The following is a 9,374-nucleotide window of genomic DNA, read 5'->3' as shown; positions in this document are numbered from 1 at the left end:
AGAAATTTAAATTTTTAGTTATAGTACTTGGATCTTAACTGCAGACCAATTGAAGCAGAATCCCTGAGGTGACCCCTTCCACAAGGGGTCTCTGATGTACAACCCAAGGTGACAAACCTCGAGAGTACTTTTTTCCTACAGCCAATTTTTTTCTATAAGGGCCAGGTGTTTTAGGCTTCGTAAGCTGTATGATTTGTTGCATGCAACTACTCAGCCCTGCTTTTGTAGTACACTTGTAAATAGCATTAACAATATATGAGTGAGTGTGACTTCTTTCTAATGTGTTTATTTATAAAAACAAATAGCAGGCTGGTTGGCAGACCCCTGGTCTAGACTGATTCATCTTCAAGGTCTTATTTGGTTCAAAATGTTCTCATATCTTTTTTTAAAAAGCATGTCCCAGTTCATGCATATTTGGAAGATTTGTATTCAGAATACCAATTATCTCCTCCTGAACATATAGATTGCACTTTATGGTTACCAGAAGTTAAAGTAAACCAGTCTCTCTGCCACACGACCAGTGCGAGCTTCATGAAAGAAGGTTCGGTTCATAAGAAATTGCTAGTGAGTTTTAAATTAAAGAGACAGACTCTCATTACCTTTAACACAGCTCCAAGATGGCTTCTCCTAGCACCCTCCTCCAGCCATCTAATGCCGTGGCGAGGTTTACAGAAGAGACTAGTTAGAGAGGGAGAGCATGCCAGGGAGTGAGATTTTATTGAAGAACAAAAAATACCAGGGAAAAATCCCATCCAATGAAGGTTAAGGGGGGCAGCATCCCAAGGTCAGGGGTGGAGATTGGGTCTTCAGGTCAGTGGCCAGGCACGTCTCTGCACAGACAAGCCCTCGGATCTGGGAAAGAGTGGGGAAGGCTTTTAACATCGTTGTGTTTAAGCGCCTCTCACCCAGCCAGGGAGGTAACTCAAATCACTTGCAAAGATCGCCTCCCACAAGTCTCCTTTTCTCAGAAATAAAAGTAAGGTTATTTAGTCATTAGGAAAAAATACTTGGTCGCAGCAGGAACACAATAGTTAACTGCAAGCAGGGTGTCCCTAGTCAGCTGTCCTGGACCTTGAATTCTCCACACTCAACCTATAGTGTGGAGAAAGAGTGAAAATAGGTGAGAAGACTCAGGGACTAGTTAGGAGCCAGTGGCAGCAGTCTAGCTGAGAGATTATGATGGCTTGAATTCAGTGGAGATTGAGAAGGAAAGAGACACATGGATCTTAGCAATATTTTTAAAAGTAGAATGGCTGAAGTTGAGTGGTGGGATTGTGTAGGGTGAACGAAAGGAATCCAGGAAGATTCCTAGGCTGCTAATTTCCACATCTGAGTGGATGATGGGTCATTCATTGAGGTAGGGGAAGTAAGAAAGAAGGACTGGTGTAAAAGTGGAGGGGTCATGAATTCAACACTTTGAGGCACCTAAATAAAATGTCCACCAGGCAGTTGAATACATAGGCCTGGATCTCAGAAGAGAGGGCCGAGGAGCAGTTATGGCTGTCCAACAAATGAACCTCAGCATTGGGATGGGGAGATCCAGTAGGATTCATTAGAATCTAGGTGACCGACAGGAATTATGCAGAGAAACCACTGTCTTGGGCAGCTGATCTTCCTATCTTGGTGCAGGGAACAAGTTTTTTTCCTGGTTATAGGCACTCATTTGAGGTAGAAAGATAAAAGATAAAAGAAAAAGATAAAGTGTGGTACCATAGTGAACAATGGAGAAAAAATATCAGTGTATGTATTTAACATCAGAATAAGTCTCTTGATTCACATAGGAATTAGGGGCCTAAAACTTACCTAAAAGGTCAAAACTTTTCTTAACTGTTTTTTATTTAAAATTTCCAAAAATAGCTAAGATTTATTTAATGTCCCCAGTGTGTCAACACTATGCTAACTGCCTGTATGATTCATTTAATCTTAGATCACTGAAGTAGTTCTATAGTTGAGGAAACTGAGGCCCTGAGAGTTAAGACTTGTCTAAGGCCACTCAGTAGTCTGTAAATTAGACTGAAGCCCAAACAGTCTAATATCTAAGTCCAGCTCTTAACCCTCCAGTACATTGCTTTAGCATTTTTAATATACTGTGTTTTAATTTTTTAAAATATTTATTTCTTAGTTTTAGGTAGACACAGTGCCTTTATTTTATTTTAATGTGGTGCTGAGAATCGAACTCAGTGCTTCACACATGCTAGGCAAGCGTGCTATCACTTGAGCCACATCCCCAGCCCAATATACTGTATTTTTTACAGCAGTTTTAGATTCATAGCAAAGGTGAACAGAAAGTACAGACTGTTTCCATCCACGCCCTGTGCCCCACACATATGGTTGTCCCAGTCCCTACCAGAGCCTGCATTTGTCACACTCAAACCTACACTGATATGTTATCACCTAAATTCCATAGTTTACTTTAGGGTTCTCTCTTGGTGATGCACATTCTGTGAATTTTGATAAATGTAAATGACATGTACCCACCATTACAGTATCAAACAAAATAGTTTCACTGCCCTAAAAGTCCTGCATGCTCCACCTGTTCATCTTTCCCCTCCCACCAATCCCTGGCAACCACTGATCTTTTTACTGTCTCCATAGTTTTGCCTTTTCTAAACTGTCATATTTGGGTATTACCTTAATTTTTAAAAATTCCCTGAATAATTAAACAGGCCTCACAGAACATTCTTTAACCTTTTACTAAGAATATTTTCTTTTCTGAAATAATATTTAGTGAAGAGGTGCTTGCTTCAGCACCATATATACTAAAATTGAAATGACACAGAGATTAGTATGGCCCCTGCACAAGGATGACATGCGAATTTGTGAAGCATTCAGTTTTTTTGTGATTGAGTTCTACACAGGGCCAAGTTCAAGTTCCCTGGCTGCCAGAAGATACACATCTCAATGAAATGGAATTTTACCAAGTTTAGCTGATGAATTTGAAGACATGGTGGCTGAGAAGTGGCTCATTCCTGATGACTATAGGGTCAAATATATCCCCAGATGTGGTCCCCTGGACAAGTGGTGAGCTCTGCATTCATGATGGCTTCCACTGTGTTATCCCTTTCTTAATCACACCAATAAATAATTGTTGTAACCAAGAAAAAAAAAAGAGAAGAAAGTATTAAAAGAAGCATAGTCATTTTAAGGATATTTAGAGAAAAGAGAAGAAATGTAGCATGTGTAAAGAAAATTCAAGATATAAAAACCGTAGCATCACTGGGCACAGTGGCACATGTCTGTAATCCTAATGACTCTAAAGACTGAAACAAGAGGATTACAAGTTCAAGGTCAATCTCAGCAATTTATGAGGCCCTAACCAACTTAGTGAGACCCTGACTCAAAAAGTGCTAAGGGTTATGGTTCAGTGATTGTACGTACCCCTGAGTTCAATCCTCACACACACAAAAATTTAGCATTGCCATGACATGAATACTGGTAAGGTCCATTTATTTCAGTGGAAAATTGGGATTTCATCTTGGGAATGGATCACTTCAAGTCCCATCTTCATATCATAAGCACAGACTTTGTCATTGTATTGTAAAGTAATGCCTTTCCTAATTTAGAAACCTGTTCTTTGTGGCTTCACTGCTTAGTAGCCTCTTGACCCGGAGCACAGCGCGAGAATAGGCTGGGATGATGGGAGGGATCTTGAGGATCACTCATCATACCACCTTGGTCTGCAGAGGAAGAGACCTGGGCTCTGAGAAGCTGCGGCTCACTCACAACTGCAGTCCCCATCTACTCTCTCTAGCGTAGCTGGAGCTGGGTCACAGTAGGCTTCCCCTCACCCAGAAACTGGAGATTAATGTGTGCTATGCTTGTCTCCTAGGACATTTGAGAAGATCAAATAATGTACATGAAGACACTGAATACCATAATTTGCTGTAAAGTGTGTCTCTTGCATTTGCCCTCCCCTTCTTTTTCTTTTATGCCTTTCCCTGGGGGTTAGGAGTGATTTTCCCAGTGCCTTCCTCAGTCCTCCCCTCCAGGTATGCACAGGGTTACTGTGGGCATTTGAGGTCTCTTTTGTAATTGGCTCCTGATCAGAGTACATTTTCAAAGTATTTTTTAGAGAGAGAAGATCTTACGTGACATTCTTTTAGGGCTATGTTCAAATATATATTCCCTTAAAAGGATCACTGCTATGAGGTTTTTGTTGATTTGTTGAGTCTAAATTTTGTTTTCTTGGACACAGAACTCCTTGTAAAGGTAAAATTTCCGAGCTGAATCTAAGCCGCAGAGCCTGAGTTAAAGTGTAAAAGACCAGGCATCCTAAAGTTTCCAAAGTGCAGGGATTGGGTTAAAAAGTAAAAGACTAGTATTGTTAGAGTCCCTCTGCTACCCCCAAAACCTGTAATCCCTGTAGTTGTTAGAACAATGAGGGAACTGCCTAGTAAATGTCTCCATTGATTCCCTGGTTGATTAATAGCTAAGGGCTCTAGGTAGCATGGCACGTACGCATCTAGGCCCCAGAACCAATCAGTTTAAATGTGTACCCCACTTAGAAATGACCAATCATCTCTGCCCTAATTGTTCCCGCCAATGTATGCACTAATCCTGACTCAGGGTTGTTGTTCAATTTTCCCGCGCCTTATGATGATTTGTTCTGATGCATGCAAAGCCCCCCACCCTCTCCAAAAAGTGTACTTAAGCTCCACCTGACCTCCGCTCTGGGCTCTGGGCTGCTCTCCCTTCTTGAGTGAGCACAGAGTCCCAGCGCGCTGGAACAGGATCCTCAATAAACTTCCCCCTGCGATTGCATGAAGTGAGTCTCTTGTGTGGTCTCTCTCCTCCGACGCTTCGCTGCACCCCAACATCCTCACCAAGTGGAGTGGTTTTGGGTGACTTCAGGGCAGTAGTATTCAATAACAAAAACATTAAGAAACTAGTGAAGTAGAAAGGCATTACCAAAACTTTGGGAAGGGAAAAGCAGAGTAAAGAGATCAGCTATAAGACTCTTGCTAGAATTAAAACACCTTGAGAACAGGGACTCTTGGTAGGTTTTTGCATAGTGTCTGGCACATTCAATTAATGTTTCTTGAATGCTTGCTGTGAATATTTTCCCTGGAATTGTCCCAATTGTTTAGGAAATATGAAGCCTAGCTATCTCCTTGAAATCCACACCCTTACCCATTACTACTTCACTGGAACTGGAACGAGTTAGCCATTTTTAGAAATATGACACAATTCCCAACTGACTTTGAAGCTGTTAACCACAGTCTAAGGATCTGTTGCTACTATTGAAATGCTGCCACCTCCCGGATAGGGTGTGACAAGTGGCCAGCAGCTGTGGACGGATTCTTGGATTCATGAGAGAGGGAACCAGAGGGACGCCTGCCAGCCCTGTGGCAATAAAAAGCAGGAATCAGTCTTGGGTAGGGTGAGGGCTGAGTTCCCATACAGGATTTAGTCCAACCAAATGCTGGACTGCTGGGAAATGACACAAAACTCTGACTTTTGGTGTTAGGAAGATGGGTCATAGCATCAAACTGGTATGGTCCCTTGTGACTGGCTGTTCAAATCCTGAGAATCCTCACTTGATGTGGGCATTGAGAAGAATTTTCAAGACAACTTCTGGTGCCTAAGCAGACTTTGCTCTGCTTTGGGTTTAGGTGTTTGGTATACCATATTCCAGGGTGGAACTGAGACTAATTCCATAGGAGACCAGAAATTTTTCTCCCCACTATGATCTGGCATTGATGATGATGCAAGTCAGAGGACTCAGCACATGATGGGACAGTGATTCTCGCTAAAGGTAGCTCTGCCTTCATCTCTCAAGTCTATTTTAATTTCTCTATGTAGAGGTTTTACATTTCTTTCTTTGCATTGCCCACTCTTCTAATCTGAGCTCCCCTCACCTCTTATAGGTCTTCCTTCCTGGTCTCTACCTAATTAGCTTTCCTCCACATAATCTTAAATACAACCATGAGTATAATGCCACATTTTGAAGTCTAAAGGTTTTCTAGTGTCCAGAGTGTGAGATCTAATTCCCTTGTGGCTTTAAATTCCCTTACAGAGTTCCTATAGTTTTCATCATCATGACCCTACAATGCCCTTACCCTCCCTCCCTTTATACCACCTGATACTCTAGCAATAACAGGTTGTTTGCCCTAAACACACCCTTTGCTTTTTCTTCTGCCTATATTTTGTATCAAGGCTTTGCCCTACCAGCCTTGAACCACAGTTTCTTTGTCTATTAAGTAGAGAATATAGTACCCACCCAATAGTATTGTGGAGATTAAATAACTGAAATATTTGTAAAAACTTTAGCCATTCCCAAATGAAGCTGATATTAGTGTCATTATGGTCTTCTGTGCTTGTGTTTGTTAGGTAAGGCCACATATTTTTTTGTTGTTGTTCTGTTTTGTTTTTTGGTACTGGGCCACATCCCCAGCCCCATTTTGTATTTTATTTAGAGACAGTCTCACTTGAGTTGCTTAGTGCCTTGCTAAGTTGCTGAGGCTGGCTTTGAACTTGAGATCCTCCTGTCTCAGCCTCCCGAGCCACTGGGATTACAGGCATGCACCACTGTACCCAGCTAAGGTCCTGTTCTTTTAAAATAGACTTTATGTAAATTCTGTGCTGTGTTATATAGGGACTTAAGTATCTGCAGATCTAGGTATCTGCAGAGGGTCCTGGCTCCAAAACCCCATGGATATTGAGATGACTATACTTGAGATTTATTTATTAGCAGAAAATTGCTAATATTTAGCATCTTTTTCAAAAACTGGAATTAAGCTAGGCATGGTGGCACACACTTTAAATCCCAGTGACTAGGGAGACATCACAAGTTTGCAGATAGCCTCAGCAACTTACCAAGGCCATGAACAATTTAACAACACTTCGTCTCAAAAAAATAAAAATAAAAAAAAGGCTGCAGATATGACTCGGTGGAAAAGCTCCTTTGGGTTCTATCCTTAGCACCTTCACCCCCAAAAAACAAATGGAATTAATACATTGATTCTTAAATCTCTTTTCCAGTGATTTTGGAATACTTTGAGAGCAGAGTTTTAGGTTTACAGCAAAATGGAGTGGAAGGTTGAGAGATTTTTCCATATATTCCTGCCTTCACACATGCTTAGCCCCATATCAACAACCCGCACCAGAGTGATACATTTGTTATAATTGGTGCACTTACACTGACACTTGGGGTGATGACCCGAAGTCCATAATTTATATTAGAGTTCACTCTCAGTGTAATCCTATGAGTTTGTACAAATGTTATGCCATATATCTACCATTATAATATAAGATACAGTTTCACTGCCTTAAAAAATCTGTTCTATTCTTCCCTCCCCCAGATTTCTTATTTTAAAAATGTTCAACCTTGAGTCTCACTTCCTTTAGGACATTTCCCTGATCCCCATGGTTGTCACCAATCCCTCTCTCCTACCAGTCCTGTAGCACTTTATTTCTACTTCTATAATAGTCCTTACTCTAATGGCTTCATATCTGTTAATTATGTCTGTTGCTGGGCATGATGGCACAGGCTTGTAATTCCAGCAACTCGAGGCTGAGGCAGGAGGATCACAAATTCAAAGCTAACTTCAACAGCTTTGCAAGATCTCTGTCTCAAAATTTAAAATAAAAGGGTCTGGGAATGTAGCTCAGTGGTCAAGTCCCCTGGATTTGATCCCCAGTAGAAGAAAAGAAAAAAAAAAAAAACATTTAAACACACACATGCACATATATTTTGTGTATGTACGTAGATTATTTACATTTGTAAGTTTTATGAGTTCTTGAGGACAAGACAACATATTTCATACTCCACTCTGTGAAACCTAGTAGTTTACAAATAGGCCCTTAGTTAACTGTTGGTTTCAATGGGCTGGGGAATTGGAGGACAGGTTCTAGTCCTTGCCTTTCCTTCTCTTGAATTTTCCTATCAGAGAAAAGACACATCACAGTTGCCTTCAACTCTTTCCTGGACAATTTAGGAACTGACTGTTTTAGCAAGATAATTCAGAGGCCTGGATTTTTGTCCTACTTGGGGCAAGGAACTATTACTTCCCATCAAGTATTTCTGGATTTCAGCATCTAGCTTTCACTTGGGTTTTAAGTCCTCTGCTCGCCCTGGGAAATCCTGATCTTTGGCTCAGGTCTCCTCAGGTCTGCCATTGTCATATACACCCCTTCAGAAGACCATGCAACCATGGCAGGGAGTGACCATATGAGGGCAGTAAAAACCTGTTACTGTGCAACGAACTTGCACATGTGGCTGAAAGATGATAAATAAATGTTTGAAAATGAAACAAAGAGTAAAATAAAATCAGAAACACAGGATTCCGAAGGAGTCAAGGGCAGCAAGCGATTCAGCTCAACAGTGTCTCCCTGGGCCCAAGACCTGAAGTAGCAAGGTAGCCAGGGACATTGTTAAGGTCTAAAGGCTGCTTTCCAAATCTCTTCCCAACCTGTGTTACTGTGCTTAGTTACCCCTTGAGAAAGTCATTCTCCAGTTATGATTCAAATATTTTGTGGAGGAATTAGGATATCACCTATTTATTCCTTATGTCCTGTATTGCAGCTTTATAGTTTACAGAGCATTTTTAAACACATATTTTTAATCTGAATCTCTTTTATCAGTTTTGAATGACAGAAAGAGGAGATATTATCACTGAAGGAAAAGGCGATTGGAAACATGAATTGACTTGATCAGAGGCATACTGAGTTTGTGGTAGAACCAAGTCTAGATGAGTTTCTTTAACTCCAGAGCATCTGCTTATTCCTTCTAGGTTTCAGTTGTCCATGTTTGGAAGCTGAGGTTTGCTTGTTTCATGGTGCTATTGCTCTACCACTAAGTACACTTCTAGCCCTGTAAGCTGAGTTGTTAAGAGCAAGGACTTGTTCCCTGACTGGTACCCCTTAATCTTTAGGGCTAGGACTGAGTGTGTTACATAAGGTCTGTCCCTTAGGATTCTGATCCTATAATTTATCTCTTGTCCTCCTTAATTCAATGATTCTTTGACTTCAAGGCACAGCTCTGACAAAGATAGCCTTGGCCTTTAGTGATACTACCAGCTGAGCATTTCAACAAGGGCACCCATTTGGCTGGCAGCCTTTCAAGGTTCATCCTTAATGATGCAGGGATGGTGATGGAATAGAACATATTAAATATATATCAAAACACACATGATTGCTAAGAATGAGGTCAACTTTTAAAGTGAGTCTATTTAAGGAAAACATTAAGTAAATAATAGTATGGTGATATGCAAAAGAAGAAAGCATGAACTTGCCAATGACAAATTCAAGGAATTGTGATGAAGTAGGAAGATATAACAAAACTAATTAGTCACAAAAATAATTCTAAGTTTGGCTCTGTCATACTTAAGCCATGTAACCCTAATGAAGCTGCTGACCTTAAATGAGCCTGTTTC

At 40.8% G+C, this 9,374-nt stretch overlaps 1 non-coding gene across 1 annotated transcript; it reads left to right on the top strand.

Annotated features, from left to right (window-relative positions):
• The first annotated feature begins 2,735 nt into the window (after positions 1-2,735).
• On the top strand, positions 2,736-2,839 carry LOC120885135 (U6 spliceosomal RNA). The gene has a single exon (XR_005727648.1). It is a non-coding gene; the product is annotated as a U6 spliceosomal RNA (small nuclear RNA).
• The last annotated feature ends 6,535 nt before the right edge of the window (positions 2,840-9,374 follow it).

This window comes from Ictidomys tridecemlineatus, chromosome 12 (assembly GCF_052094955.1).
Source record: "Ictidomys tridecemlineatus isolate mIctTri1 chromosome 12, mIctTri1.hap1, whole genome shotgun sequence".
Lineage (NCBI taxonomy): Eukaryota > Metazoa > Chordata > Mammalia > Rodentia > Sciuridae > Ictidomys > Ictidomys tridecemlineatus.
The sequence above is the reverse complement of the archived record's forward strand: the minus strand, read 5'-3'. Positions and strand labels throughout refer to the sequence as shown.